At 36.4% G+C, this 27,812-nt stretch overlaps 1 long non-coding RNA gene and 5 other non-coding genes across 8 annotated transcripts in view; all 6 read right to left on the bottom strand.

The window, feature by feature from the left end:
• Positions 1 to 26,604, bottom strand: part of LOC143249827 (uncharacterized) — a 95,308-nt gene extending 68,704 nt beyond the window's left edge. For all 3 annotated transcript variants that reach the window (XR_013027982.1, XR_013027984.1, XR_013027983.1), the window contains exon 1: positions 26,414 to 26,604. This is a non-coding gene — a long non-coding RNA (uncharacterized LOC143249827). The remainder of the gene's footprint in view (positions 1 to 26,413) is intronic.
• On the bottom strand, positions 2,924 to 3,007 carry TRNAL-AAG (transfer RNA leucine (anticodon AAG)). The gene has a single exon. It is a non-coding gene; the product is annotated as a tRNA-Leu (tRNA).
• On the bottom strand, positions 6,269 to 6,352 carry TRNAL-AAG (transfer RNA leucine (anticodon AAG)). The gene has a single exon. It is a non-coding gene; the product is annotated as a tRNA-Leu (tRNA).
• TRNAL-AAG (transfer RNA leucine (anticodon AAG)) lies at positions 12,013 to 12,096 on the bottom strand. Its single transcript has one exon. It is a non-coding gene; the product is annotated as a tRNA-Leu (tRNA).
• TRNAL-AAG (transfer RNA leucine (anticodon AAG)) lies at positions 15,391 to 15,474 on the bottom strand. Its single transcript has one exon. It is a non-coding gene; the product is annotated as a tRNA-Leu (tRNA).
• Positions 26,605 to 27,372: 768 nt separating the features above from the next.
• On the bottom strand, positions 27,373 to 27,457 carry TRNAL-AAG (transfer RNA leucine (anticodon AAG)). Its single transcript has one exon. It is a non-coding gene; the product is annotated as a tRNA-Leu (tRNA).
• Positions 27,458 to 27,812: the final 355 nt, after the last annotated feature.

A 27,812-nucleotide genomic window follows, 5' to 3' on the forward strand; every position in this document is an offset into this window, starting at 1 on the left:
ATCATGCACTTTAAAGTTAGATATTCTGTTAACCATGTCCTTGGGTGCAATGATGAAATCGAGTACATCGTATGAGCCGTTAGCGGCTGAGAAGTGTGTAGGTGTATTGTCATTAATTAAGTGCATTTTATTGCTAGAGATAAATTTTTTTATGCATGATCCTCTGCGTGTGTCTCTATTACCCCTTAATTCTGTGTGCGGTGAATTAAAATCTCAATAATAATTGGTTTGGGTTTATGATTAACACATTTTGAAGGAAGTTAATGTCGATGTCTTTGGTTGGTGAGCAATATATGGCTAGAATCGGAATAGTTAACCGGTTTTAAAGTGGATATTACAAAAAATGGTCTCATTAATGTCAGATTTTAATGAATCTTCTATTGAGATTAGATGCGATATTTTTGTACTAAAGTAAGTTATCATAGTAAGTTTTAATTTTTTCGAATGGTGGCGCCTTTGAAAGTTAAGAACGTGTTATCCATCTCTTTCTGCATCTTTGGCTCTTTAATATTTTTAATTTTTCCGATCTCATCGCTCTGTCCATAAACTACTCAGCTAGCATTTAAACCACATATGACGAGAGACAAAACCACCATAAGACCCTCAACAGATAGAAACTCAAAGTATCGAACAAACAGAAAGCGTAAGTTACTTTACTGTAAATGAAAATAAAAGAATCGACTTAGTCAATTGATGATCGTAATTTTCAAGAAATGCGAATGAAAACTTCCTAACAAAGCGTTCCTATATTTTTCGATTTCGCGACGTTTATATGATGCAAATATAATATTTTATAATAAATTTCTGGTGTGTATACTCCATAATAACCGAAAACAAAATTATTATCTTTTACTATTCTAGCAAGAACAACATAAGATCTTTCATCTCTTTAACAGTTCTTTAAATCAAACTAAAAGTTGATTAGGAAAGTTATACTTTCCACTTTGCCTTTTGTAAAAATTTATTCGATTTACTTAGGTTTACTAACTCAATTAACCTGTCTAAAACGTCAAAGGTATGAATGTATAATACGGTTGCGAACTGGACATTTTCTGAGATAATTTTCAAAGGTGCTTTCATATGTTTAAACGAATATTTTAAACATGTACGATCACTGAAAGTGACTTATTTTACTATATTTCTCATAAAGCCTTTACTGTGCTGCATAATCATCGTTAAATGCATATTTCTACATAAACTTTCTCTTATTCTTCATATTTTCGCTACATAAAAAAAAATGTTTATTTACCCAAACAACACAAATGTATGTGCTAAGAACACCAAGACAGACAGGTTTTAATTGCTGTTCTCGTTACATATGAGAAATGAGACCTGTTGTTAAACTTTGTTTCTGAGAAAGCTTCGCAGAATATTATGAGGAAACAGCTTTTTTTTCATTGATTTTCTCCAAAATGAAAAGCTTCTAAAATTATGTGATATATCTTGCACAGCTTTTTTAGGAACGATCTGAGAAGTACCAAATTTTCATATTTTAACGAAACATGTCACAATCAAATTTCTCTTCTTAATTTCGTTTGCATATACATATATAGCGAGATCTCATTTTAAACCACTTGTCGAATGTACGGCATCAAAGAAAAGCAATCGTTTCTTTGCAGGCCGTTTTCAAACGTCCAAAGTACATATTCCTCGTACACTTGGAACTGATATTTCCGATACAAATAGCAGATTTTCTCGATTCTAGCCTTAGAAAAATTAATTTTGAAGGTAATGAGGCAAAATTTAAAGTGTTGTGTGAGTGGTTGAGTTGGAACCAATTCCTGATAAATCAGACTGCTTCCTTTACGCATTGCCATCATCTTCTTATTTCTGAATTTTGATTGAAATTTTAAATGAACGTCCAACAAGCGTGATGTTTCTCAAGTCGCATTGATCAGTCAGACATGTGTTATCACTATTCATCCTGATGGCTTTTGTTTAATAACTTTTTTTTTGAATGTTTTCGGTCTCATACTATTTAACTATGCTTTCCCCGTCACGAATGATCAGTTCCAATTGTTATTTTAAACTGAAAAGCTGGAAATAACGACGGCAGATAGATTAAGAAGCTTTACCGAAAATGCAAGCTATGAGAATGGTCTTAATCAATGAACGATATGTTTCTGACTTAAAAAAACTTGATTTTCGGTTCTCTTCTTTGTCCATTTCGAGGAAGAAATCCTTTCTATCAGTCATTCCATTATGATTTCCGTTCCGGAACTTTAGCTCGACAATTAGAAAAAATAGAAAGTTCCCTTCAGTGACTGTCTTTTATAATCATATAATTTGGTGTTGTTTCGAAACTAGAAATCACGGGAACCACTTCCACTGTTGCTAGTTTCTTCTTCCATATTCCTAAATTTTAACATACAACACAGATTTGACACATAAAAGTTCTCTTATTCTTCTTTATTTTTACCTAGCTAAACGTGATTCATATTTTAAGGAGTGCAGGTATCATGTTTCATAACGTGCTCAAAAAATGTGTTCACTGACACAATTTGACAAACTAAGAAAAATATTGGTATCAAGAGGAACACCTAAACAGTTTATATTTGTTCAAGTTACTTCTATAACGTGAGGCTTGTTTTTAGAAAATCGGCCGTCTTAGAATAAAACATACTATTTTTTCCCTGATTGTGTCATAAAGGATATCACCTAAAAGTATACTACATTTCTAGCTCACATCTTTTCTTACGTTGTAGAGAGATCGCAGTTATTATATTTTTATAGTAAAACATGTAATAATAAAAGTTATGTTGTTCATCCATAAGTAGAAAAGTTTTCGCTTTTAACATTTTCCTTTAAATGAAATCATATGTTAATGGTCCATTTTGAACCTAAAATACAAGTACCGGAAAATTTCTTGACAACGTGAGTCACGTCAAGGTACGAATGAAAAGAGGCAAAATATCAGGGATTCTGTCAGGAGTGGGATTCGAACCCACGCCCGGAAGACCGCACTGCGACCTTAACGCAGCGCCTTAGACCGCTCGGCCATCCTGACGTCTTTTTTTATTTAAATTTTAATTTTTTCGAATGGTGGCGCCTTTTAAAGTTAAGAACGTGTTATCCATCTCTTGGGCACTTAGGTCACGGTAGGAATTTTGGTTAAATTATGATTTCATTCATTACGAACGAAAAATAACCAGGGGCGGTCAGAAACTGCTGTTTCTCTTCACCCCACACATGGCAAGAATAACTAGTGTAAGTGAGAATAGGAGTGATGGAGTAAGGTTCCAATGGCTGGCGAATGGTTTATTTTTCCGAATGTGATGGTCATAGATGACCGCGAGTCTAATATGGTATAAATTTTCATCAGGAGGAGCGTCATGAAGAGCTAAGAGTCAGCACGGTAATGCCCGCCGAACAGAGGACGAAGGGAGATCCAGAATACATCCACAGGCTTACGATGAGATGTGTTTAGATTGATTGACGTGGAGAGAGCAGGGAGATGCAAACACAGTGCGTCGACATGGACAGGAGTTGTTGTCACGAGACGTTATGATTATTTGAAATTTTGAGAACTAAAATGATAATAGAATTTATGTTTGAATACAGTAAGTCAAATGACGTGCCTCTTCTCAGGGCCGGGATCTATAGATCCAATCAAACGGAAATTTAGCTGTAGGGGGAAACGGGTGTACCCCGAGAAAACCCACTTTCACTGGTGAGGCGCCGAAAGAAACCAACCTCACCAGTGCCCGATGCTGAAAAGGAAAACATAAATGGTTATACACTTGAGTTTACATTCAGGGCGTGTATGTAATTATAAGGCGAGAGGTATCGTTGCCACGAGCACGAGGTAGCTGCTAATAGTGGAATTTGGTTTGGTTATCCATCTCTTTCTGCATCTTTGGCTCATCGCTCTGTCCATAAACTACTCAGCTAGCATTTAAACCACACATGACGAGAGACAAAACCACCATAAGACCCTCAACAGATAGAAACTCAAAGTATCGAACAAACAGAAAGCGTAAGTTACTTTACCGTAAATGAAAATAAAAGAATCGACTTAGTCAATTGATGATCGTAATTTTCAAGAAATGCGAATGAAAACTTCCTAACAAAGCGTTCCTATATTTTCGATTTCGCGACGTTTATATGATGCAAATATAATATTTTATAATAAATTTCTGGTGTGTATACTCCATAATAACCGAAAACAAAATTATTATCTTTTACTATTCTAGCAAGAACAACATAAGATCTTTCATCTCTTTAACAGTTCTTTAAATCAAACTAAAAGTTGATTAGGAAAGTTATACTTTCCACTTTGTCTTTGTAAAATTTATCCGATTTACTTAGGTTTACTAACTCAATTAACCTGTCTAAAACGTCAAAGGTATGAATGTATAATACGGTTGCGAACTGGACATTTTCTGAGATAATTTTCAAAGGTGCTTTCATATGTTTAAACGAATATTTTAAACATGTACGATCACTGAAAGTGACTTATTTTACCATATTTCTCATAAAGCCTTTACTGTGCTGCATAATCATCGTTAAATGCATATTTCAACATAAACGTTCTCTTATTCTTCATATTTTCGCTAGATAAAAAAAAAATGTTTATTCACCCAAACAACACAAATGTATGTGCTAAGAACACCAAGACAGACAGGTTTTAATTGCTGTTCTCGTTACATATGAGAAATGAGACCTGTTGTTAAACTTTGTTTCTGAGAAAGCTTCGCAGAATATTATGAGGAAACAGCTTTTTTATCATTGATTTTCTCCAAAATGAAAAGCTTCTAAAATTATGTGATATATCTTGCACAGCTTTTTTAGGAACGATCTGAGAAGTACCAAATTTTCATTTTTGAACGAAACATGTCACAATCAAATTTATCTTCTTCATTTCGTTTGCATATACATATATAGCGAGATCTCATTTTAAACCACTTGTCGAATGTACCGCATCAAAGAAAAGCAATCGTTTCTTTGCAGGCCGTTTTGAAACGTTCAAAGTACATATTCCTCGTACACTTGGAACTGATATTTCCGATACAAATAGCAGGTTTTTTCGATTCTAGCCTTAGAAAAATTAATTTTTGAATGTAATGAGGTAAAATTTAAAGTGTTGTGTGAGTGGTTGAATTGGAACCAATTCCTGATAAATCAGACTGTTTCCTTAAAGCATGGCCATCATCTTCTTATTTCTGAATTTTGATTGAAATTATAAATGAACGTGCAACAAGCGAGATGTTTCTGAAGTCGCCTTGATCAGTCAGACATGTGTTATCACTAATCATTCTGATGGCTTTTGTTTAATAACTTTTTTCGAATATTTTCGGTCTCATACTATTTAATTCTGCGCTCCCCGTCACGAATGAACAGTTAAAATTGTTATTTTAAACTGAAAAGCTGGAAATAACGAGCAGATAGATTAAGAAGCTTTACCGAAAATTCAAGCTATGACAATGGTCTTAATTAATGAACGATATGTTTCTGACTTAAAAGAAACTTAATTTTCGGTTCTGTTCTTTGTCTATTTCGAGGAAGAAATCCTTTCTATCAGTCATTCGATTATGATTTCCGTTCCGTTCTTGGTTACTAACCAAATGAACTTTAGCTCGACAATTAGAAAAAAATAGAAAATTCCCTTCAGTGACTATCTTTTATAATCAATAATTTGGTGTTGTTTCGAAACTAGTAATCACGGGAACCACTTCCACTGTTGCTAGTTTCTTCTTCCATATTCCTAAATTTTAACATCCAACACAGATTTGACAAATAAAAGTTCTCTTATTCTTCTTTATTTTTATCTAGCTAAACGTGATTCATATTTTAAGGGAGTGCAGGTATCATGTTTCATAACGTGCTCAAAAAATGTGTTCACTGACACGATCGACAAACTAAGAAAAATATTGGTATCAAGAGGAACACCTAAACAGTTTATATTTGTTCATGTTACTTCTATAAAGTGAGGCTTGTTTTAGAAAATCGGCCTTCGTAGAATAAAACATACTATTTTTTCCCTGATTGTGTCATAAAGGATATCACTTAAAAGTATACTACATTTCTAGCTCACATCTTTTCTTACGTTGTAGAGAGATCGCAGTTATTATATTATAGTAAAACATGTAATAATAAAAGTTATGTTGTTCATCCATAAGTAGAAAAGTTTTCGCTTTTAAAATTTTCCTTTAAATGAAATCATATGTTAACGGTCCATTTTCAACCTAAAATACAAGTACTGGAAAATTTCTTGACAACGTGAGTCACGCCAACGTACGAATGAAAAGAGGCAAAATATCAGTGATTCTGTCAGGAGTGGGATTCGAACCCACGCCCGGAAGACCGGACTGCGACCTTAACGCAGCGCCTTAGACCGCTCGGCCATCCTGACGTATTTTTTTATTTAAATTTTAATTATTACTAAACTAAACTAAACTACCGTGGCAGGGGTTCAGTTTAGAGAGAGAGAAATCAGAAGAGTTCTCTCTCCAACTGGGGTGTTCAGGAACTTTGTAGTTCCTCTTCGTCCCCTTTCGTGGATTGTTATTAAGATTAAGTGGTGGTTTTTTTATTATTATTATTATTATTTTAATAAATTAATTATCGTTATTATTCTTGACTTTTTGGGTGGAGAATGTCTCACTAAATGTTCTTTTGGGTGGAGGCAAAGGCAGCAGTGGAAAGAAACGCCGGGACCTGTCCCGAAATGAAAAAGTTGGGGAGATGTGAACATGAATGTAAATAATTCAAATTCAGATCAAATTAAACAGCTTGATTCTGGGTCTGGCAAAAAGGTTGCCTAGGCTGGGATCTAGAAATCCAATGCCTGAAGAATTTGATGTGGGGGGAAACGGGAGTGCCCCGAGAAAACCCACTTTCACACGACAGGCGCCGAAAGTTTTGCCTGTCGTGTGCCCTGTATCTGAAAAAAAAGAATTCATGTTAATAACATAGATTTTATTTATTTAGATTCTTTGTTGAGTGGATTGTGATTCTTGAAATATGTTGTAAGGTGATATGTATTTCGTTGGTGCACTTGATAATTTGTGTAGTGATGCCGTTAGTTTGTTTCTATTTTCTGCTTTTAGATAATATTTGAGAGAAAGTTCTGTTATTCTGTCTCTTATAGTTGGTAAATTACTAATTTGGTGTAGATAATTTGTTGGCGTAAAAGATGGTAAACTGAATGCGGATCTTAATATTTTGTTTTGTTGCACTTGGATTTTTTGGAGTGTGTTGTTTGACATATTGTATGTTACTTGACATCCGTACTCTATTAGTGGACGGATGTAAGCCTTGTATATTTGTATAATGGTGTTCGGTGCGCATTTCGATTGTTTACCAGTTATAGTCTTTAGATATGAAATTCTTTTTCTGATTGATGAGTGTATATTGTTTATGTGTTTTTCCATGTTAGTTTTGTGTCGAAAGTGACGCCAAGGAATGTGATATTTTTGCTCATGTTAATGGTTGTGTTTCCAAGTGATAGTTTTATTTTTCTAGATTTTTCTTTGCTTCTTTAGTTTTCTATAGAAGGTGATTGCTTGTGTTTTTGTCGGATTTAACACGACCCTCCACATGTTGCTCCATGTTGAGACGTTGTTTAGTGATTTTGTACGCGAGACATGGCCAATGCTGGGTTTCTGGAGGTGCTCCAGATTGCGATGTCGTCTGCGTATTGTGAATTGTGTGTGTATGTTAGATTTGGAAAAGGTATGTCACTGACGAAAATTATGTATAGAAGTGGAGAGAGGACTGATCCTTGGGGCACTCCTGCCGTTATATTAAATAATTTGGATATGGTTTTATTGACTTTTACTTGTGCTGTTCTATTGGTTAAAAAATTTGAAATCCATTTGACTATCGTAGGATTTATTTGTAGGTGATTTAGTTTGTATCTGATGGCGTTGTGCCAAACGCTGTCGAATGCTTTTGACATCTAGGAATACCCCGATGGTTACTTGATTGTTGTTGTAAGCTTTGTAGATTGATTCGGTGAGTCGTGTGAGGTGATCTGTTGTTTGTCTATTTTTCTGGAGGCATTTTGAGATTCTGGAAGGATGTTGTTTGATTCGCAAAATGGAGGAGACGGTTGGAGATAATTCTCTCCATCAGTTTGCCAAGGCAGATTAACAGACTGATGGGGCGGAAATTATCTGGATTTGTTCTGTTAGTTTGTTTCTTGGGGATCGTTGTTATGATGGCTTTTTTTCCACGTGTCAGGGTAATACCCGGTCGCTAGTGAAATGTTCATGATGTTTGTGAGGTGTTGTAGTAGGAGAGTGGAACTTTTTTTGAGAATAATATTTGGTATTTGGTCATGTCCGGGGGAAGTGTTCTTCAAGTTTTTGATATTAATCTTCAGTTCGGATATGGTTATTTTTCTATTGATTGAATTTGAGTATGCTTCTAGTGTCTCTCCGGGAAATCCTGGTGAGAATGAAGCTTGGTTTGTATTTATGTAATTGTTGACATGGTGTTGGTGTTGTGTGTCGAAATCTACTGAGTTTAAATCGCTAAAAGCGGATTTGTAATAGTCAGCTTTCTCTTCGTCCGTCCTTGCGATTTTATTGTTGTGTGTGATGTGTTGTAGCATGTGATTTGTGTTTTTGTCTGAAGCAATACTCTTGAATTTTTTCCAGAATTCTTTTGGATTGTTCTTGGTTTTTTCTAAGTTTTTGCAGAAGCTATGCCAATTGTTTTCTCTGACTTTTTAATTTCTTGTTTAATTTTTGTATTTGTTCTATTGATTTCTGTTTTAATGTGTGGATCGCGTGTGATATACTGTGTTCGTCTTAATTGTCTGCGTTTGATTATTAGTGCGTGAATTTCTGGTGTTAGAGTCCATTGAATAAGTGATTGTTTTCTTTTGATTTAGGAATTGTGTTTTTATGGTTTCTTTATGGCTTCTGTAATTTGATCAACATAGTTGTCTAGTTCTGCTTTGTTATTTACATGTTCGATTGGATGGGGTAGGTATGAGTCCAGAGAGGCATTAAAAGTGAGCCAGTCTGTTTCAGTGTAGGTGTATGCGGAAGGAGTCACGTACGCCAGAGCTGGGTGGCGCGGGTGAATCATACATGACATGGGGAAGTGGTCACTGGTGATTTCATCATGCACTTTAAAGTTAGATATTCTGTTAACCATGTCCTTGGGTGCAATGATGAAATCGAGTACATCGTATGAGCCGTTAGCGGCTGAGAAGTGTGTAGGTGTATTGTCATTAATTAAGTGCATTTTATTGCTAGAGATAAATTTTTTTATGCATGATCCTCTGCGTGTGTCTCTATTACCCCTTAATTCTGTGTGCGGTGAATTAAAATCTCCAATAATAATTGGTTTGGGTTTATGATTAACACATTTTGAAGGAAGTTAATGTCGATGTCTTTGGTTGGTGAGCAATATATGGCTAGAATCGGAATAGTTAACCGGTTTTTTAAAGTGGATATTACAAAAAAATGGTCTCATTAATGTCAGATTTTAATGAATCTTCTATTGAGATTAGATGCGATATTTTTGTACTAAAGTAAGTTATCATAGTAAGTTTTAATTTTTTTCGAATGGTGGCGCCTTTGAAAGTTAAGAACGTGTTATCCATCTCTTTCTGCATCTTTGGCTCTTTAATATTTTTAATTTTTCCGATCTCATCGCTCTGTCCATAAACTACTCAGCTAGCATTTAAACCACATATGACGAGAGACAAAACCACCATAAGACCCTCAACAGATAGAAACTCAAAGTATCGAACAAACAGAAAGCGTAAGTTACTTTACTGTAAATGAAAATAAAAGAATCGACTTAGTCAATTGATGATCGTAATTTTCAAGAAATGCGAATGAAAACTTCCTAACAAAGCGTTCCTATATTTTTCGATTTCGCGACGTTTATATGATGCAAATATAATATTTTATAATAAATTTCTGGTGTGTATACTCCATAATAACCGAAAACAAAATTATTATCTTTTACTATTCTAGCAAGAACAACATAAGATCTTTCATCTCTTTAACAGTTCTTTAAATCAAACTAAAGTTGATTAGGAAAGTTATACTTTCCACTTTGCCTTTGTAAAATTTATTCGATTTACTTAGGTTTACTAACTCAATTAACCTGTCTAAAACGTCAAAGGTATGAATGTATAATACGGTTGCGAACTGGACATTTTCTGAGATAATTTTCAAAGGTGCTTTCATATGTTTAAACGAATATTTTAAACATGTACGATCACTGAAAGTGACTTATTTTACCATATTTCTCATAAAACCTTTACTGTGCTGCATAATCATCGTTAAATGCATATTTCTACATAAACTTTCTCTTATTCTTCATATTTTCGCTACATAAAAAAAATGTTTATTCACCCAAACAACACAAATGTATGTGCTAAGAGAACACCAAGACAGACAGGTTTTAATTGCTGTTCTCGTTACATATGAGAAATGAGACCTGTTGTTAAACTTTGTTTCTGAGAAAGCTTCGCAGAATATTATGAGGAAACAGCTTTTTTTTCATTGATTTTCTCCAAAATGAAAAGCTTCTAAAATTATGTGATATATCTTGCACAGCTTTTTTAGGAACGATCTGAGAAGTACCAAATTTTCATATTTTAACGAAACATGTCACAATCAAATTTCTCTTCTTAATTTCGTTTGCATATACATATATAGCGAGATCTCATTTTAAACCACTTGTCGAATGTACGGCATCAAAGAAAAGCAATCGTTTCTTTGCAGGCCGTTTTCAAACGTCAAAGTACATATTCCTCGTACACTTGGAACTGATATTTCCGATACAAATAGCAGATTTTCTCGATTCTAGCCTTAGAAAAATTAATTTTTGAAGGTAATGAGGCAAAATTTAAAGTGTTGTGTGAGTGGTTGAAATGGAACCAATTACTGATAAATCAGACTGCTTCCTTCACGCATGGCCATCATCTTCTTATTTCTGAATTTTGATTGAAATTTTAAATGAACGTCAACAAGCGTGATGTTTCTGAAGTCGCATTGATCAGTCAGACATGTGTTATCACTATTCATCCTGATGGCTTTTGTTTAATAACTTTTTTTTGAATGTTTTCGGTCTCATACTATTTAACTATGCTTTCCCCGTCACGAATGAACAGTTCCAATTGTTATTTTAAACTGAAAAGCTGGAAATAACGACGGCAGATAGATTAAGAAGCTTTACCGAAAATGCAAGCTATGAGAATGGTCTTAATCAATGAACGATATGTTTCTGACTTAAAAAAACTTGATTTTCGGTTCTCTTCTTTGTCCATTTCGAGGAAGAAATCCTTTCTATCAGTCATTCCATTATGATTTCCGTTCCGTTCTTGGTTACTAACCAAATGAACATTAGCTCGACAATTAGAAAAAATAGAAAGTTCCCTTCAGTGACTGTCTTTTATAATCATATAATTTGGTGTTGTTTCGAAACTAGAAATCACGGGAACCACTTCCACTGTTGCTAGTTTCTTCTTCCATATTCCTAAATTTTAACATACAACACAGATTTGACAAATAAAAGTTCTCTTATTCTTCTTTATTTTTACCTAGCTAAACGTGATTCATATTTTAAGGGAGTGCAGGTATCATGTTTCATAACGTGCTCAAAAAATGTGTTCACTGACACAATTTGACAAACTAAGAAAAATATTGGTATCAAGAGGAACACCTAAACAGTTTATATTTGTTCATGTTACTTCTATAAAGTGAGGCTTGTTTTAGAAAATCGGCCTTCTTAGAATAAAACATACTATTTTTCCCTGATTGTGTCATAAAGGATATCACCTAAAAGTATACTACATTTCTAGCTCACATCTTTTCTTACGTTGTAGAGATCGCAGTTATTATATTTTTATAGTAAAACATGTAATAATAAAAGTTATGTTGTTCATCCATAAGTAGAAAAGTTTTCGCTTTTAACATTTTCCTTTAAATGAAATCATATGTTAATGGTCCATTTTGAACCTAAAATACAAGTACCGGAAAATTTCTTGACAACGTGAGTCACGTCAACGTACGAATGAAAAGAGGCAAAATATCAGGATTCTGTCAGGAGTGGGATTCGAACCCACGCCCGGAAGAACGGACTGCGACCTTAACGCAGCGCCTTAGACCGCTCGGCCATCCTGACGTCTTTTTTTTATTTAAATTTTAATTTTTTTCGAATGGTGGCGCCTTTTAAAGTTAAGAACGTGTTATCCATCTCTTGGGCACTTAGGTCACGGTAGGAATTTTGGTTAAATTATGATTTCATTCATTACCAACGTAAAATAACCAGGGGCGGTCAGAAACTGCTGTTTCTCTTCACCCACACATGGCAAGAATAACTAGTGTAAGTGAGAATAGGAGTGATGGAGTAAGGTTCCAATGGCTGGCGAATGGTTTATTTTTCCGAATGTGATGGTCATAGATGACCGCGAGTCTAATATGGTATAAATTTTCATCAGGAGGAGCGTCATGAAGAGCTAAGAGTCAGCACGGTAATGCCCGCCGAACAGAGGACGAAGGGAGATCCAGAATACATCCACAGGCTTACGATGAGATGTGTTTAGATTGATTGACGTGGAGAGAGCAGGGAGATGCAAACACAGTGCGTCGACATGGACAGGAGTTGTTGTCACGAGACGTTATGATTATTTGAAATTTTGAGAACTAAAATGATAATAGAATTTATGTTTGAATACAGTAAGTCAAATGAGGTGCCTCTTCTCAGGGCCGGGATCTATAGATCCAATCAAACGGAAATTTAGCTGTAGGGGGAAACGGGTGTACCCCGAGAAAACCCACTTTCACTGGTGAGGCGCCGAAAGAAACCAACCTCACCAGTGCCCGATGCTGAAAAGGAAAACATAAATGGTTATACACTTGAGTTTACATTCAGGGCGTGTATGTAATTATAAGGCGAGAGGTATCGTTGCCACGAGCACGAGGTAGCTGCTAATAGTGGAATTTGGTTTGGTTATCCATCTCTTTCTGCATCTTTGGCTCTTTAATATTTTTAATTTTTCCGATCTCATCGCTCTGTCCATAAACTACTCAGCTAGCATTTAAACCACACATGACGAGAGACAAAACCACCATAAGACCCTCAACAGATAGAAACTCAAAGTATCGAACAAACAGAAAGCGTAAGTTACTTTACCGTAAATGAAAATAAAAGAATCGACTTAGTCAATTGATTATCGTAATTTTCAAGAAATGCGAATGAAAACTTCCTAACAAAGCGTTCCTATATTTTTCGATTTCGCGACGTTTATATGATGCAAATATAATATTTTATAATAAATTTCTGGTGTGTATACTCCATAATAACCGAAAACAAAATTATTATCTTTTACTATTCTAGCAAGAACAACATAAGTTCTTTCATCTCTTTAACAGTTCTTTAAATCAAACTAAAAAGTTGATTAGGAAAGTTATACTTTCCACTTTGTCTTTTGTAAAAATTTATCCGATTTACTTAGGTTTACTAACTCAATTAACCTGTCTAAAACGTCAAAGGTATGAATGTATAATACGGTTGCGAACTGGACATTTTCTGAGATAATTTTCAAAAGGTGCTTTCATATGTTTAAACGAATATTTTAAACATGTACGATCACTGAAAGTGACTTATTTTTACCATATTTCTCATAAAGCCTTTACTGTGCTGCATAATCATCGTTAAATGCATATTTCAACATAAACGTTCTCTTATTCTTCATATTTTCGCTAGATAAAAAAAAATTGTTTATTCACCCAAACAACACAAATGTATGTGCTAAGAACACCAAGACAGACAGGTTTTAATTGCTGTTCTCGTTACATATGAGAAATGAGACCTGTTGTTAAACTTTGTTTCTGAGAAAGCTTCGCAGAATATTATGAGGAAACAGCTTTTTTATCATTGATTTTCTCCAAAATGAAAAGCTTCTAAAATTATGTGATATATCTTGCACAGCTTTTTTAGGAACGATCTGAGAAGTACCAAATTTTCATTTTTGAACGAAACATGTCACAATCAAATTTCTCTTCTTAATTTCGTTTGCATATACATATATAGCGAGATCTCATTTTAAACCACTTGTCGAATGTACGGCATCAAAGAAAAGCAATCGTTTCTTTGCAGGCCGTTTTCAAACGTTCAAAGTACATATTCCTCGTACACTTGGAACTGATATTTCCGATACAAATAGCAGGTTTTCTCGATTCTAGCCTTAGAAAAATTAATTTTGAAGGTAATGAGGCAAAATTTAAAGTGTTGTGTGAGTGGTTGAATTGGAACCAATTCCTGATAAATCAGACTGTTTCCTTAAAGCATGGCCATCATCTTCTTATTTCTGAATTTTGATTGAAATTATAAATGAACGTGCAACAAGCGAGATGTTTCTGAAGTCGCCTTGATCAGTCAGACATGTGTTATCACTAATCATTCTGATGGCTTTTGTTTAATAACTTTTTTCGAATATTTTCGGTCTCATACTATTTAATTCTGCGCTCCCCGTCACGAATGAACAGTTAAAATTGTTATTTTAAACTGAAAAGCTGGAAATAACGAGCAGATAGATTAAGAAGCTTTACCGAAAATTCAAGCTATGACAATGGTCTTAATTAATGAACGATATGTTTCTGACTTAAAAGAAACTTAATTTTCGGTTCTGTTCTTTGTCTATTTCGAGGAAGAAATCCTTTCTATCAGTCATTCGATTATGATTTCCGTTCCGTTCTTGGTTACTAACCAAATGAACTTTAGCTCGACAATTAGAAAAAATAGAAAATTCCCTTCAGTGACTATCTTTTATAATCAATAATTTGGTGTTGTTTCGAAACTAGTAATCACGGGAACCACTTCCACTGTTGCTAGTTTCTTCTTCCATATTCCTAAATTTTAACATACAACACAGATTTGACAAATAAAAGTTCTCTTATTCTTCTTTATTTTTATCTAGCTAAACGTGATTCATATTTTAAGGGAGTGCAGGTATCATGTTTCATAACGTGCTCAAAAAATGTGTTCACTGACACGATCGACAAACTAAGAAAAATATTGGTATCAAGAGGAACACCTAAACAGTTTATATTTGTTCATGTTACTTCTATAAAGTGAGGCTTGTTTTTAGAAAATCGGCCTTCGTAGAATAAAACATACTATTTTTTCCCTGATTGTGTCATAAAGGATATCACTTAAAAGTATACTACATTTCTAGCTCACATCTTTTCTTACGTTGTAGAGAGATCGCAGTTATTATATTATAGTAAAACATGTAATAATAAAAGTTATGTTGTTCATCCATAAGTAGAAAAGTTTTCGCTTTTAAAATTTTCCTTTAAATGAAATCATATGTTAACGGTCCATTTTCAACCTAAAATACAAGTACTGGAAAATTTCTTGACAACGTGAGTCACGCCAACGTACGAATGAAAAGAGGCAAAATATCAGTGATTCTGTCAGGAGTGGGATTCGAACCCACGCCCGGAAGACCGGACTGCGACCTTAACGCAGCGCCTTAGACCGCTCGGCCATCCTGACGTATTTTTTTATTTAAATTTAAATTTTTACTAAACTAAACTAAACTACCGTGGCAGGGGTTCAGTTTAGAGAGAGAGAAATCAGAAGAGTTCTCTCTCCAACTGGGGTGTTCAGGAACTTTGTAGTTCCTCTTCGTCCCCTTTCGTGGATTGTTATTAAGATTAAGTGGTGGTTTTTTATTATTATTATTATTATTTTAATAAATTAATTATCGTTATTATTCTTGACTTTTTGGGTGGAGAATGTCTCACTAAATGTTCTTTTGGGTGGAGTCAAAGGCAGCAGTGGAAAGAAACGCCGGGACCTGTCCCGAAATGAAAAAGTTGGGGAGATGTGAACATGAATGTAAATAATTCAAATTCAGATCAAATTAAACAGCTTGATTCTGGGTCTGGCAAAAAGGTTGCCTAGGCTGGGATCTATAAATCCAATGCCTGAAGAATTTGATGTGGGGGGAAACGGGAGTGCCCCGAGAAAACCCACTTTCACACGACAGGCGCCGAAAGTTTTGCCTGTCGTGTGCCCTGTATCTGAAAAAAAGGAATTCATGTTAATAACATAGATTTTATTTATTTAGATTCTTTGTTGAGTGGATTGTGATTCTTGAAATATGTTGTAAGGTGATATGTATTTCGTTGGTGCACTTGATAATTTGTGTAGTGATGCCGTTAGTTTGTTTCTATTTTCTGCTTTTAGATAATATTTGAGAGAAAGTTCTGTTATTCTGTCTCTTATAGTTGGTAAATTACTAATTTGGTGTAGATAATTTGTTGGCGTAAAAGATGGTAAACTGAATGCGGATCTTAATATTTTGTTTTGTTGCACTTGGATTTTTTGGAGTGTGTTGTTTGACATATTGTATGTTACTTGACATCCGTACTCTATTAGTGGACGGATGTAAGCCTATATATTTGTATAATGGTGTTCGGTGCGCATTTCGATTGTTTACCAGTTATAGTCTTTAGATATGAAATTCTTTTTCTGATTGATGAGTGTATATTGTTTATGTGTTTTTTCCATGTTAGTTTTGTGTCGAAAGTGACGCCAAGGAATGTGATATTTTTGCTCATGTTAATGGTTGTGTTTCCAAGTGATAGTTTTATTTTTTCTAGATTTTTTCTTTGCTTCTTTAGTTTTCTATAGAAGGTGATTGCTTGTGTTTTTGTCGGATTTAACACGACCCTCCACATGTTGCTCCATGTTGAGACGTTGTTTAGTGATTTTGTACGCGAGACATGGCCAATGCTGGGTTTCTGGAGGTGCTCCAGATTGCGATGTCGTCTGCGTATTGTGAATTGTGTGTGTATGTTAGATTTGGAAAAGGTATGTCACTGACGAAAATTATGTATAGAAGTGGAGAGAGGACTGATCCTTGGGGCACTCCTGCCGTTATATTAAATAATTTGGATATGGTTTTATTGACTTTTACTTGTGCTGTTCTATTGGTTAAAAAAATTTGAAATCCATTTGACTATCGTAGGATTTATTTGTAGGTGATTTAGTTTGTATCTGATGGCGTTGTGCCAAACGCTGTCGAATTCTTTTTGACATCTAGGAATACCCCGATGGTTACTTGATTGTTGTTGTAAGCTTTGTAGATTGATTCGGTGAGTCGTGTGAGGTGATCTGTTGTTTGTCTATTTTTCTGGAGGCATTTTGAGATTCTGGAAGGATGTTGTTTGATTCGCAAAATGGAGGAGACGGTTGGAGATAATTCTCTCCATCAGTTTGCCAAGGCAGATTAACAGACTGATGGGGCGGAAATTATCTGGATTTGTTCTGTTAGTTTGTTTCTTGGGGATCGTTGTTATGATGGCTTTTTTTCCACGTGTCAGGGTAATACCCGGTCGCTAGTGAAATGTTCATGATGTTTGTGAGGTGTTGTAGTAGGAGAGTGGAACTTTTTGAGAATAATATTTGGTATTTGGTCATGTCCGGGGAAGTGTTCTTCAAGTTTTTGATATTAATCTTCAGTTCGGATATGGTTATTTTTCTATTGATTGAATTTGAGTATGCTTCTAGTGTCTCTCCGGGAAATCCTGGTGAGAATGAAGCTTGGTTTGTATTTATGTAATTGTTGACATGGTGTTGGTGTTGTGTGTCGAAATCTACTGAGTTTAAATCGCTAAAAGCGGATTTGTAATAGTCAGCTTTCTCTTCGTCCGTCCTTGCGATTTTATTGTTGTGTGTGATGTGTTGTAGCATGTGATTTGTGTTTTGTCTGAAGCAATACTCTTGAATTTTTCCAGAATTCTTTTGGATTGTTCTTGGTTTTTTCTAAGTTTTTGCAGAAGCTATGCCAATTGTTTTCTCTGACTTTTTAATTTCTTGTTTAATTTTTGTATTTGTTCTATTGATTTCTGTTTTAATGTGTGGATCGCGTGTGATGTACTGTGTTCGTCTTAATTGTCTGCGTTTGATTATTAGTGCGTGAATTTCTGGTGTTAGAGTCCATTGAATAAGTGATTGTTTTCTTTTTTGATTTAGGAATTGTGTTTTTATGGTTTCTTTATGGCTTCTGTAATTTGATCAACATAGTTGCCTAGTTCTGCTTTGTTATTTACATGTTCGATTGGATGGGGTAGGTATGAGTCCAGAGAGGCATTAAAAGTGAGCCAGTCTGTTTCAGTGTAGGTGTATGCGGAAGGAGTCACGTACGCCAGAGCTGGTGGCGCGGGTGAATCATACATGACATGGGGAAGTGGTCACTGGTGATTTCATCATGCACTTTAAAGTTAGATATTCTGTTAACCATGTCCTTGGGTGCAATGATGAAATCGAGTACATCGTATGAGCCGTTAGCGGCTGAGAAGTGTGTAGGTGTATTGTCATTAATTAAGTGCATTTTATTGCTAGAGATAAATTTTTTTATGCATGATCCTCTGCGCGTGTCTCTATTACCCCTTAATTCTGTGTGCGGTGAATTAAAATCTCCAATAATAATTGGTTTGGGTTTATGATTAACACATTTTTGAAGGAAGTTAATGTCGATGTCTTTGGTTGGTGAGCAATATATGGCTAGAATCGGAATAGTTAACCGGTTTTAAAGTGGATATTACAAAAAATTGTCTCATTAATGTCAGATTTTAATGAATCTTCTATTGAGATTAGATGCGATATTTTTTGTACTAAAGTAAGTTATCATAGTAAGTTTTAATTTTTCGAATGGTGGCGCCTTTGAAAGTTTAGAACGTGTTATCCATCTCTTTCTGCATCTTTGGCTCTTTAATATTTTTAATTTTTCCGATCTCATCGCTCTGTCCATAAACTACTCAGCTAGCATTTAAACCACATATGACGAGAGACAAAACCACCATAAGACCCTCAACAGATAGAAACTCAAAGTATCGAACAAACAGAAAGCGTAAGTTACTTTACTGTAAATGAAAATAAAAGAATCGACTTAGTCAATTGATGATCGTAATTTTCAAGAAATGCGAATGAAAACTTCCTAACAAAGCGTTCCTATATTTTTCGATTTCGCGACGTTTATATGATGCAAATATAATATTTTATAATAAATTTCTGGTGTGTATACTCCATAATAACCGAAAACAAAATTATTATCTTTTACTATTCTAGCAAGAACAACATAAGATCTTTCATCTCTTTAACAGTTCTTTAAATCAAACTAAAAGTTGATTAGGAAAGTTATACTTTCCACTTTGTCTTTGTAAAAAATTTATCCGATTTACTTAGGTTTACTAACTCAATTAACCTGTCTAAAACGTCAAAGGTATGAATGTATAATACGGTTGCGAACTGGACATTTTCTGAGATAATTTTCAAAGGTGCTTTCATATGTTTAAACGAATATTTTAAACATGTACGATCACTGAAAGTGACTTATTTTACCATATTTCTCATAAAGCCTTTACTGTGCTGCATAATCATCGTTAAATGCATATTTCTACATAAACTTTCTCTTATTCTTCATATTTTCGCTACATAAAAAAAATGTTTATTCACCCAAACAACACAAATGTATGTGCTAAGAACACCAAGACAGACAGGTTTTAATTGCTGTTCTCGTTACATATGAGAAATGAGACCTGTTGTTAAACTTTGTTTCTGAGAAAGCTTCGCAGAATATTATGAGGAAACAGCTTTTTTTCATTGATTTTCTCCAAAATGAAAAGCTTCTAAAATTATGTGATATATCTTGCACAGCTTTTTTAGGAACGATCTGAGAAGTACCAAATTTTCATATTTTAACGAAACATGTCACAATCAAATTTCTCTTCTTAATTTCGTTTGCATATACATATATAGCGAGATCTCATTTTAAACCACTTGTCGAATGTACGGCATCAAAGAAAAGCAATCGTTTTTTTGCAGGCCGTTTTCAAACGTCCAAAGTACATATTCCTCGTACACTTGGAACTGATATTTCCGATACAAATAGCAGGTAGCCTAAGAAAAATTAATTTTTGAAGGTAATGAGGCAAAATTTAAAGTGTTGTGTGAGTGGTTGAGTTGGAACCAATTCCTGATAAATCAGACTGCTTCCTTCACGCATGGCCATCATCTTCTTATTTCTGAATGTTGATTGAAATTTTAAATAAACGTGCAACAAGCGTGATGTTTCTGAAGTCGCATTGATCAGTCAGACATGTGTTATCACTATTCATCTTGATGGCTTTTGTTTAATAACTTTTTTCGAATGTTTTCGGTCTCATACTATTTAACTATGCTTTCCCCGTCACGAATGAACAGTTCCAATTGTTATTTTAAACTGAAAAACTGGAAATAACGACGGCAGATAGATTAAGAAGCTTTACCGAAAATTCAAGCTATGAAAATGGTCTTAATCAATGAACGATATGTTTCTGACTTAAAAGAAACTTGAATCTCGGTTCTCTTCTTTGTCCATTCCGAGGAAGAAATCCTTTCTATCAGTTATTCCATTATGATTTCCGTTCCGTTCTTGGTTACTAACCAAATGAACTTTAGCTCGACAATTAGAAAAAATAGAAAGTTCCCTTCCGTGACTGTCTTTTATAATCAATAATTTGGTGTTGTTTCGAAACTAGAAATCACGGGAACCACTTCCACTGTTGCTATTTTCTTCTGCCATATTTCTAAATTTTAACATACAACACAGATATTACAAATAAAAGTTCTCTTATTCTTCTTTATTTTTACCTAGCTAAACGTGATTCATATTTTAAGGGAGTGCAGGTATCATGTTTCATAACGTGCTCAAAAAATGTGTTCACTGACACGATCGACAAACAAAGAAAAATATTGGTATCAAGAGGAACACCTAAACAGTTTATATTTGTTCATGTTACTTCTATAAAGTGAGGCTTGTTTTTAGAAAATCGGCCTTCGTAGAATAAAACATACTATTTTTTCCCTGATTGTGTCATAAAGGATGTCACCCAAAAGTATACTACATTTCTAGCTCACATCTTTTCTTACGTGGTAGAGAGATCGCAGTTATTATATTTTTATAGTAAAACATGTAATAATAAAAGTTATGTTGTTCATCCCATAAGAAGAAAAGTTTTCGCTTTTAAAATTTTCCTTTAAATGAAATCCTATGTTAATGGTCCATTTTGAACCTAAAATACAAGTACCGGAAAATTTCTTGACAACGTGAGTCACGTCAACGTACGAATGAAAAGAGGCAAAATATCAGTGATTCTGTCAGGAGTGGGATTCGAACCCACGACCGGAAGACCGGACTGCGACCTGAACGCAGCTTTTTTTTTTTCTCTTTATTTATCCCACCTCAACGAGGGGGTATACACAGAAATACAACAAATAAAACACAAGTTAATGAATTAGCATGTAACAATAGCTCTATAGATTACCATGCTGAAAATTACCACAAAGTTAATAAAATTAAGGAAAAAGAAATAAAAGAGGTAATTGGAACAGCAGGTAATCCAACAAACATTATAATGAACATTAACAAACAAGAAATCAATGGATCTTGCATTGGTAACAAAAATATAATGAAATAACAACTTATCTTAACAACGTACACAAGAAATAACCTTGGGCACCTTGGGTTACCAAGCTACCAACATAAGAATACACAGAATAAAAAAACATTTAATGAGTTATGTAACAAAGATCTATGATTATGAAGATATATATGTCTCCGTACACGCACTTTAAACATGGAAATTAAATGAATGACGCGATTTCGTGCCAAAGAAACTGAACGAGCAGAACATATAAACTGACGTGCCAAACTTGTAATTAAACGGAATATGTTCCAGCATCTCCTGGGTAACGAAGGATGAGATCCCACTAAGAGGCATCTCCTCCATACCCAGTTTGATATGGGACATCCAAAATAAAATGCCAATAATTTATATACATATGACCACAAGGGCTGTACAAAAGGACATTGGAAAAACAGATGGTCTATGGTTTCTGGCGCCTGGGAACAGAAAGTGCACAACCCTGTGGGATGTCTGTCCATATGTATCAGCTTGACATTTGTGGTAATCGCCCGCAACCAGAGTAAATAATCCACATCACAAACAAAAAAACCCACAAAAGAAGAATAAGCGTTTTTTACGAATGCGTTTCCAGTCTCCAGGAGGAACAATATCCCCCCAGTAGAATGGAGCAGGGAAATTAGTAGCGAGTGAAAACTGTAAATATCCCACCAGTTGCCGCACAGATAAACCTTGAAAATGAACTCGATTATCGGAGTGGTCCAGAAAATATAAATCCACAACACATGTGGACGACGGAAGAGGAGCCGGCTGGGTAGACAAAATCGGCAACCACTCCACAGGCAACGCCTCCTTGAGCATATGAAAATGTGAAAAAAATTGTGCGGGCATTGGCCAACGGGTCAGCGTCCGTACACATTTCAATCACTGCCCCCACCGGAAGAAAAGCAGGGAGCACCTCGTACATTAAATGACGGACCTGAACCAAACCTGCGTTAATAAATTCAGGAAAATGAAATGTTCGGTGGCGAACATCAACAATAGCCGGATTGAAAAACAAAGGTTCATCAAAATTTGGGGAAAGAGGAGCTGGGACAATCCTTTATCCCCAAGAAGAACCTTCCAGGCATGAAACATTTCCTGAATATAGAAAGGTAACGATTTCACAAAACGTGGCAAAATACGGCATTGAAGAATCCGAAAGCTTAAAGAGAGATTACCATAACAAGAAAAAAATCCAGAAAGAAGTTGTCGCAAGGTGGAAGGACAAGAAGCATCCAAACAACGCTGCAACAACTTCAAACGGAATGCGAGTTTACGAGTGTTAACATCAACCAAGTTGATACCTCCACAATCATAACTCCGAATCAGAATACCGTATGCCACTTTATGTATACCTCCCCGCCAAATAAAATCCAGTATACATTTGCGAAATCTAGCCTCAAACTGTCTTGGCAACGGGAGTATATTCAACGGGTACCATAACACCGATGCCACCAAGGAGTTCACCACAAGAGATTTACCCTTTAGCGACAAAGAACGAAATCGCCACGACACCAAGACACGAGATACCCTGCGCAATACACCCTGCCACGTATCTTGCAGCATGACATCGAAATTAGAGTGGAAAACTATTCCCAAAATCCGAATAGGATCCTGGGAAATTCTCAACTCACCAAGGACGACATCTGCAGAAGAGGCCAAACACCCAATCCACAAACCCTGACTCTTGGTCCAGTTGATCTTCCCACCAGTAGCTTTGCCAAAAGTTTGGCAGACATCCAACACATGCGGCAAAGATTCGGCGTCTCGTAAGGTTAAGGTGGTATCATCAGCATGCTGATAAGTAAGTGAAGGCGTGGTGAGTAGCACATCACCACCAATACCAGTAATATGTACATTATGGACTAACATATTTCGTAACGGTTCGACACTGAGAACGTAAAGTAGAGCAGACATGGGGCATCCTTGACGAATACCCGAGTAATAGCAAAATCATTAGTGAGAAATCCATTAAACTTTACACAACTAGAAATAGAAGTATAGCAAAGACGAACCCAATGAACAAAAGTAGAACCAAAACCCATACGCAGAAGAAGTTGAAATAGATAGTCATAGGCCACCCGATCAAAAGCTTGCATCTGATCGAGCTTCAAAAAGATTCCACCCTGGCCGGTACGTGCTAAAGATTGCAATAGCAAAACGAGTGTTAATGGAGTATCAGCAACGTCCCGTCCAGGTATACACCCGGATTGGTCATCTGAAACTAAACTGGAGATCACAGACGAAAGGCGACGAGCCAGCACTTTGGCCAAAAGCTTATAGTCAGTACAAAGCAATGTCAAAGGCCGGCTGTTAGCCGCCAACCGTCGATCCCTCCTTTCGGGATAGGAACAATTACCCCAGAACACATTGTACGGAGCAACTGTGGAGAGTGAAACAGTTGAGACAAGACAGATAAAAGTCGTCAAAAAAAGAGGTAGAAAATATTTGAAAAATTCGGAGGTAAAACCATCCAAACCAGGAGATTTGCCCAGCGGTAAACTGTCTAAAGCAGCGATAACTTCCGGAACCGTGAATGGAGCATCACAAATATTAGCTTGTTCACTGGAAAGAGTTCGATCAACAAATGAGAGAACTAAATCTATGTCTGCCTGCAGAACGATATCCTTAGAGTACAGTGCGGAATAATACTGATGTAAAACAGCAGCGATATCTTCCACACCGGACACCTCCACACCCCTATCAGTGAGCATGGATCGAAACTCAATTCTGCTTTGACGAACCTTTTCCATACGAAGAAAGTAAGACGTAGATCTCTCACCCTCCTCAAACCAACGAATATGAGATCGAATCCTCGCCCCCTCTATGGTATCGTGATCCAAAGTCTCCAATGCATCTTCAAGTTCATACAATTTGACCTTAGATCTACCAGGGAAACGGGTCAGTTTTCGAAGCTCACGATTGATGGACGACTCAAGCTGACATTTGCGAGAACGGGATGCCCGCGCACGAAGAATCGAATAACGCTCGGTAAGTAAACGGAACGCGCATTTCAATTGTTCATACCATTTAATTTTATCAGTCCCATAAACTGACCAACTACGACTTCTGGCGATCAACAGCTTAATGGCTTTCACATATTCGGCATCCCTCAATAACTGGTTATTGAAGTGCCAGAAATTAGGACCTCTGACAATTGGTCGCAGAGTAAGGTCGAAGCCCAATAAAGCGTGATCTGTAGCAGGAAACCACAACGTACGGAAACGTTGGACAGTCCCCTGCAAGGTAGAAGAAAGCAAAACCCTGTCAATACGTGACGACATCATCTCACCATTAACAAAACGCTTCCATGTGAAACCAGGTGTAGTCGGCGATATGAGTGAATGCGCATCAAGCAAATCAAACCTATTAAGAAACTGGACAAAAGCCGAACGGCTGGCGTCTCGGTAGAAACGGACCGGAAATCGATCGCGTGCCACATCCACCACACAATTAAAATCTCCCACAACAAGCAATCCCGTGCAACCATCCAAACAATACTCCAAGTTTTGGAAAAATTCCCGTCGCTCGGAGATATCGCGAGGAGCGTACACAGATGATAACAGATAAGACAAAGACTCGAAACTGAATTTGACTGTCAGAACCCTACCCACCCCATCAGAAGAAACGAATGTAACATTATCACACAAAAACTGCTGTACCAAGATGGCAACCCTTGTCGGCCAGAAGTAGAATTATTAAAAAAACTACACCTGGCCAAAATTTCAGAACGACATCATAAAAGTTATCAGTGAAAAACGTTTCCTGTAAACAAACAACATCAAAATTAGTAACAAAGTAATCCAGGTAATAAGCCAGCTTACTAACATTACGCAACCCATTACAATTCAAAACTCCCACCCTTAGTAAATGTACCATGCTAAAGAGAAAGTAAAGGTACAAGAATTGAAGGGAAACTGTCACAAACACAAAAATAACAAGAATAAATGTAAAGATCTAAGCAAACATGCACAAAGTTAAAATAACAATAAATGACAGTCTTACACGAACTGAAACAAACAAACTGTCACAAAAAACACATTTAAGGCTGCGACACCGCCTTCGCCCGAGATATCCGTAGTATTGGCACGTCCGACACCCGTTTTCGTCCACTGCCCTTCTTAGAAGTGTCACCAGGAGACATTGCCACCACACTAGCATACCTCCAACGACGAGGAAGAGGCACCTCCACATCGCCGGCGGTACTCACACCACTAACCGGAAGTGGCGGGAAGTGACGATCAAAATTGCGACTTGCAGCAGGGGGGTGACTACTTGCCCGTTCCCTGGCCCCACCAGAAACCGTCGATCGTCGGGCAGAAACATCGTCCACCACCCGATGGGTAGCTGCAGCCTTCTTTGAAAGGGGAACCTCCGAATCAACGCGTGGACAAACAGAAATGGTGTCAACATCATGAGGCACTGCACGAGAGGGAGCAGCCGTGTCTACTTCAGCGGCGTCACGAGAAGTAGTAGGCGTGGCCACTTCAGCGTCGTCACTAGAGGAAGTTCGAGGAACAACAAGCTTGGGACAACGTTGACGGACGTGTCCCTGCATATGACAATGTCGGCATATAAACTGGGGGCAATCTCGATATAGATGATCCGCCCCCCAAACATAAATTACATACTTTTGACTGGCGATCATGCTTCACTTTTACCATTACCGCCTTGCCCAAAGGATCAAAAACTTTCACTACGTACGGCAAAGAGATACACTTCTCACTAAAACACACACGAACATGGCGTATACCTAAGTATATGCCCTGGTCCCTCTTCCACACAATAGGGCTTTTCACCTCACAATCATAATCTTTAAGTTTATTTAGTATAATATCATCGTCGATATATTCGGGTACGTCCATAAATGACACAGTAATAGTACGTTTAGTGACACCATTAGCCGAACAGTGCACACCATTTACAGTTAGACCAGCATCTATAGCCAGGTCCACATCGTCGGGAAGAACAAAAGTTACCTCATATCCACCCGGGCGAGGAACTACAGCAGTGACCGAAGCAGCACCAAACGTAGAAATAACAGAATGGATAACGTCCCCATGGCTTGAAGTTGTCGTTTCCACAAAAATTGTACGACGCATAACTTCCATGACCTTCTTGGTTGATGAAGACATCGTCAAACAACTTGGAAAAATAAAAAATCTAGCAAAAAAAAAAAAGAACGACACGCTCACTAGGCTTAGCTGTTAAATTTACACTAAGGCAATGAGGAGCTCGAAAAACACGTCTTTACTCGTTGACGAGAACCGGCGCTTTCCTTTTTTGTTTATAATCATACAATTTGGTATTGTTTCGAAACTAGAAATCACGCGAACCACTTCCACTGTTGCTAGTTTCTTCTTCCATATTCCTAAATTTTAACATACAACACAGATATTACAAATAAAAGTTCTCTTATTCTTCTTTATTTTTACCTAGCTAAACGTGATTCATATTTTAAAGGAGTGCAGGTATCATGTTTCATAACGTGCTCAAAAAATGTGTTCACTGACACGATCGACAAACAAAGAAAAATATTGGTATCAAGAGGAACACCTAAACAGTTTATATTTGTTCATGTTACTTCTATAAAGTGAGGCTTGTTTTTAGAAAATCGGCCTTCGTAGAATAAAACATACTATTTTTTCCCTGATTGTGTCATAAAGGATATCACCTAAAAGTATACTACATTTCTAGCTCACATCTTTTCTTATGTTGTAGAGAGATCGCAGTTATTATATTTTATAGTAAAACATGTAATAATAAAAGTTATGTTGTTCATCCATAAGTAGAAAAGTTTTCGCTTTTAACATTTTCCTTTAAATGAAATCATATGTTAATGGTCCATTTTGAACCTAAAATACAAGTACCGGAAAATTTCTTGACAACGTGAGTCACGTCAACGTAAGAATGAAAAGAGGCAAAATATCAGAGATTCTGTCAGGGAGTGGGATTCGAACCCACGCCCGGAAGACCGCACTGCGACCTTAACGCAGCGCCTTAGACCGCTCGGCCATCCTGACGTCTTTTTTTATTTAAATTTTAATTTTTTCGAATGGTGGCGCCTTTTAAAGTTAAGAACGTGTTATCCATCTCTTGGGCACTTAGGTCACGGTAGGAATTTTGGTTAAATTATGATTTCATTCATTACCAACGAAAAATAACCAGGGGCGGTCAGAAACTGCTGTTTCTCTTCACCCCACACATGGCAAGAATAACTAGTGTAAGTGAGAATAGGAGTGATGGAGTAAGGTTCCAATGGCTGGCGAATGGTTTATTTTTCCGAATGTGATGGTCATAGATGACCGCGAGTCTAATATGGTATAAATTTTCATCAGGAGGAGCGTCATGAAGAGCTGAGAGTCAGCACGGTAAGGC

The sequence above is a fragment of the Tachypleus tridentatus genome, chromosome 4 (assembly GCF_004210375.1).
Source record: "Tachypleus tridentatus isolate NWPU-2018 chromosome 4, ASM421037v1, whole genome shotgun sequence".
Lineage (NCBI taxonomy): Eukaryota > Metazoa > Arthropoda > Merostomata > Xiphosura > Limulidae > Tachypleus > Tachypleus tridentatus.